Below are 5,782 nucleotides of genomic sequence, written 5' to 3'. Positions count from 1 at the left end.
CAGGTTACAGTAGGTCCTTTCTGGACTTAAATTCTATGAAACTAGAATCTCCTCACAGAGGAACAAATCCTGAAAGGAGCAGAACATGTGCAAATTGCTCAGAAGCCAGTGGAACTTGTGGATGCTCAGCATCTGGCCCTAACTGTATTTTGCACCATATATTGCTACAGTAAAATTCTCTGACATTCCCAGTTTCTGGAAAGTGTCTTGAAAGTTTCACTTTCCAGGTTTACATTTATTCCCCCCAAATAATAATTCCTAGCACTTACATAGAGCTCTTCATTCCAAGATCTCAGACATTACAGAGGAGACTCGCAAATATCATTATCCCCATTTTACAGATGGGGATATGGAGGCACAAGAGAGGATAAGTGACCTGCCCATGATCACACAGCAAACAGAGGGTAGAGTTATGAACCGAACACAGCTCTCCACACGCCCAGTCTAGTGCACTAGCCTCTGGACCATGCTGTCTTTTGAATAACCAAATGTTCTACCATGAATGAGTTGGGAAGGCATGATGGACTATATGCCATCCCTCCCTCATCTTAGCAGATGCTTCAGAGGTTTTGTACTATATTTACCATAGAAATGTTATACCAAATCTGACAGATGGAGGCAACCAGAAAACTCTAAGCTAGTTAGAATACAAGTGGTGAAAGAGAGTGTAATGAAGGGATTTAAACTATGGAATAGGGCATATCGCGAGGAAACAGTGTAAAGAATAATGTTAAAGTGTGACTTGATCACAGTCTGTAAATACCTACATGGAGAACAGAATTTGATAATAGAGGGCTTGTCAGTGTAGCAAACAAAGGCACAAGATGCAATAGCAGAAACCTGAAGCTAGACAAACCGAGGCTAGAAATAAGGCACATCTTTTGGACAGTAAAGGTAATTAACCACTAGAACAACTTACTAAGGCTTTTGGTGGATTCTGCATCACAAGAAATTTTCATATCGAGATTGGATGATTCTCTAAAAGATATGCTGTAGTTCAGTGGTTCCCAAATTTCATCGTTTCATATACAATATTTGTAAAGAAGATGTTTGAAGTACCACATGCAAATTTCTCCATCTTGTGCATTTATTTTAGGCCTTAGTAGGCTTAGCTTAAGTATTTATGAACTCCTCATAAAAAAAGTTTTGAATTTGGTTGGTGGAGATCTGTCTGGAGGAAATCACAGGTGAAGAGAATTTGGCTGGGGGAGACTGGGTGGGAGGGTTGGAGGACATGATATTTAGAGATGGCTGGAAAATGCCTATTTGCCAACACTGAAATTTTGCAGGAACCTACCTTTTTTGATGAAAATTTCATCACAAAAGATTTCTCAGGTCTAGGATGGAACTTATGGTCAAGGCCAGAGAGAGAGAAAGAAACCCACCTCAGAGCAGCCTGGTAGTCAGAGCACACACCTGTAGCGCGGGAGACCATTTGCTTTGCTCTGCCTGATTCAGATGAATGCCCTGGCCACCAGGCTATTGGCTACTCTGGGTTGCATGGGTCTCTTTCTCTCGTGTGCACTCGCTGATTTTTCATGAACAACTTTGAAAGTTCTGCCATCAGGATGAAACCGAGAATGAAAAGAATTTTGACATCACAAAAAGTTTCATGTAATGAAGAACAATTTTCCACCCAGCTCTAATGAGGTTAGATTGAGACAAGATTCTGGATGGAGAGCAAGGGGGCTTTTTTGGGGTAGGGTTTAGAGAAAAAGAAAGGATAGGAAAGACTCTGGTGGTTGGTGTGTGTGACTCAGGCAGGAGGGGCATAGAGGTGTGGGGAGTCTTGGCTGGGAATGAGGGGCTTTACCTGGGCATCAGGCTGCTTCAGCTCCAATTCACCCTCATTCCAAGGCTTCAGGTTCCCAATTTCCCTCAAGCTCCTTCTGCGCCATGGAGCTCAGGCAGTGCCAGTGTAGCCCTTGGATTCTTTGGAGTCTTTCCCACAGGTCTCCTCTTGCCTTGCTCTCACAACTCCTTCTCTTTGGATAAGGGATTCCACAACCCTCTTCCATGGGGGTATGCTGTGATTCAAGCAGGCTTCCCCAGCCCACCAGTATCCAAGTTCCAGCCCCACTTCACGGAGCTTCCCTTGGTCCTTGGACTCAGACTATTCATCCCCTACCAGCCCCCTTCTTGTGGCCGTCATTTGATGGAGGCAGGTTTCCCCAGCCCACCAGTCTTCCTGCTGCTTTTGGTTCCCTCCCCAAAGAGTTTTACTCCAGACTGGATGCCCCTTGCAGTTCTCCTCTCCAGGCTGTCTGTCCTCTTCCTTTTCCTAGAAGTTACCGATCAGCTGGGTTTTATCATGTTAAGGAGATAGCTACCTTTCTCCACTACTCTGCTGCCCCCTTGAATACCTGGTTCCTTAAGGAGGCCATGTCCTATAATAGGGACTGGCTGGCCCCAAGCCCCACTACCTCTTCAAGGGAACAGACCACTCTGTTACAGCACAGAATCCTAGAAATGTAGGGCTGGAAGGGATCTTGAAAAGTCATCTAGTCCAGCCCCCTGAGCTGAGGCACAACCAAGTAAACCTAGACCTTCCCTGGCAGCCATTTGTCCAACCTGTTCTTAAAAATCTCCAGTGATGGGGATACCATAATCTCTTACGGAAGTGGATCCTAGAGTAGCATGCCTCTTCCAACAAGCTCATGTACCACTAGTACACACGTCACAGTTTGGGAACATCTGCTGTAGTTCAAACAGGTATTAATGCAAGGGAGTCCTGTGTTATACAGGAGATCAGACTAGATGATCACCATGGTCCGTTCTGGCTTTATGACATATGAATGAATGTTTAATCTAGAGGTAAAATTTGCATCTAAAGCCTTCTCTAGAACTATCAAAGTACTTCAGAGAAACTGAATCACTGTATTCAAAGTGACATGGATGCCAACTATAGGATTAAAGTCACCCTGTGGATTTTGTTGCATTCTACTTGCAAAAAGCCTTCACGGTTTATTGGATATGCAGCTATCTGCAGTCAAAAAGCCAAGTAAGAGCCACCAACTTACCCTATATTCCAATTACACTAACAAAAACTATGTTAAAAACTCCATTATTATGGTCGCTAAGTGAAGCACTCAAAAAACAGGAAATGCCAGAATTAAGGTTTCCCATGAAAACTTAATGCAGCCTCCTTGTGCACATGCATGATGATAGTTTTTAATGACATGATCACATACTATGTTTTCCACAGGCATGCTTCATCCAATGCTTAGAATAGATGATGGCCACTGAGCTGCTGTTCAATATTTTGTTTTATCCTCATTGCTCAACATGTAGCTCAGGCCTTATGCACTGAACACTAGTCAAATCCTGCCCTGAAGACAGAATTACTAATTTCCTCATGGGTTTTGTTATGGTACTCAACAGTATAACATCTGAGCGCTTAATAACCTTTAATCTGTTAACAATACTCCTCTGAGTGGAGGGGTTATCATCCCGATTGTATAGCTGGGAAACATAGGCAGAGATTTCAGGCCCAAAGTACCTACTACTGGGGTGCCCAATTTGAGATGCCCGGTATCTGATTTTTCCACCTGTCTCTCATTCTGTACCACTTCATATGCTCCAAGCACAGCTCCCACTGACTTCATTTGCAGTGAGAGTGCTCAGCACTTCTGCAAGTCAGACACCAGGAAATGAGGAACACACAGTGACCACATGTGAACAGCCTGGTTTAAGTGACTTGTCCAGCATTACACAGGAGCTCTAACAGAGGCAGGGATAAAATGTAATTCTCATGGGCAGCATTCAACTGCCTTTACCATGAGCCCTTACTTTCTCTTCCTGCAATCCTTGGCCTCATTCTTGGCACACCTTCAAAAAACTGAAACAGGTCCTACAGAAACAGCCTCTTTCACTACATACTGCGAATTCAACCCCAGAGCAGGTCCCTCGTGGGCACTGAATCAGGCGGGGGCATCTGAAAAAAACAGTATTGATCATGTAATTAAAGACTGCATCATAATAATTCTGTGCAACCTTTATTCTGGCATTTCCTAACTTCTGAGAGCTTGACTTTGCAACCTTACTATTCTTTTAACTCTTTTATGTGTGTGTAATTTCCTAGTTTTTAAAAAAGCAAAATGAAAACACATATTCCATCATCAGGCATCATATTAACATCCACTTGGTTCATCAGCAGGTTTGGAACCATTAGCTCCATGACACAGACTTCTGCCACTTCACCTAATGGGATAAAAGATAGCAGTACTATGTTTCAGAGTAGCAGCCATGTTAGTCTGTATCCGCAAAAAGAAAAGGCGTAATTGTGGCACCTTAGAGACTAACAAATTATATTTGAGCATAAGCTTTCGTGAGCTACAGCTCCTATGAAGTGAGCTGTAGCTCACAAAAGCTTATGCTCCAATAAATTTGTTAGTCTCTAAGGTGCCACAAGTCCTCCTTTTCTTTCTGCAGTACCAGGTTGTCATCCTCTAGGTAGACTGCACTAGACAAGGACAAGGCACTGTCAGCAAATATGTGTGAAACACACAGGCAGCAGAGGAATAGTGAGACTCAGAAATTTTGGGTTCCATTGCAGGCTCTGGAAGGGTATGTTCTCTGGTGGATACAGACTCTCTTGCCCATTCCTCCACATGTGACACATTCTATCGTGTCCCTCCCACCTGTCCTTATCTAACTTATGGCTCAGGCTCCTCCCTGGTTCTTTTGTTACAGTTCGATTCTCCTCACCTAGCCAATCCGTCTTCACTCCTCAGACCTCTCATCCCACTGCCAGTTTCCTTGTCCAGCCAGTACTAATCTCCCGCTTTTGAACGTCTTGTCCCAGTTCTCAACCCCCTCTCCTCACACCCAACCCCAGTATCGATCTTCTTGCCCAGCAAGTCACAATTCCTCCCTTCCTTGTTTTTCATTTGATCTCTTCCATCTCAGCTTCCAGTCACCTCCAGACACACGTTCCCTGTCCCCACTGTGTCCCAGTCCCTGTCTCACCCCCCCCTTCCTTGTCTGATCTCACTCTCCCATCCCCCTGCCTCCCAGTCCCCTTGCCCAACCCAGTTTGCCACCCAACTCCCACATTTCCTGTCACGCCCATCAACCTCCCACCCCAGTCTTCCCCCACCTAGTTCTTTGCCACAATCTACACCCACAACCTCTTGTCCCCTTTGCATTTGATTCAGGCAGCTTCCTCCTCCACGCTGCCGGGGTCCAGCAGGGTGGGGCATTGACAGCACAGGACAGGCAGGCACCCTACTCTCAGTTCTGGTGCTCAAACTCAGACAAGCATAAGCAGCTGGGAACTGTGATTGCAGGGACAGTCCTGCTTACTCCTAGACTGCAGCATTCAGATGGAATCTTTGGGAAAAAGCAAACTGCAAAGCTCTAGCAGGTCTCTACTGAGCATATGTGAACTATAGGTTTTCAAAGCCTTATAACTTGGCCAAACTCAGGCAGATTTTCACAGGAAGAGCAAAAGGCACATCCCTGATACAAAATCTGACCACTGGCCAAATTTCAAGTCCCTGCACCAAAAGAGTGGTGGCACTTCAGCTTCTCAAAGAAAAAGTCACCAGAATTATTTTGATCAACATAATCTTTTTCCCTAGCCTTGTTCTCAAAAACGTCTGAACTGCTTTGACTGAAATCCCCACCACCCCAAAATAAAATCAGCTTGAGGCAGACACCCAGCATGGAAAATTCCATCCCAAATGGTTAAACTCTGGCAACGTATAAGCAACTAAAAACAGGGTCTTATAGTGAGAACTATTGCGCAACCTTAACAGGCAGCACTACCAGCTCCACCTAT

The sequence above is a fragment of the Natator depressus genome, chromosome 1 (genome assembly GCF_965152275.1).
Source record: "Natator depressus isolate rNatDep1 chromosome 1, rNatDep2.hap1, whole genome shotgun sequence".
NCBI classification, from domain to species: domain Eukaryota; kingdom Metazoa; phylum Chordata; order Testudines; family Cheloniidae; genus Natator; species Natator depressus.
This window is presented reverse-complemented; position numbering follows the sequence as displayed.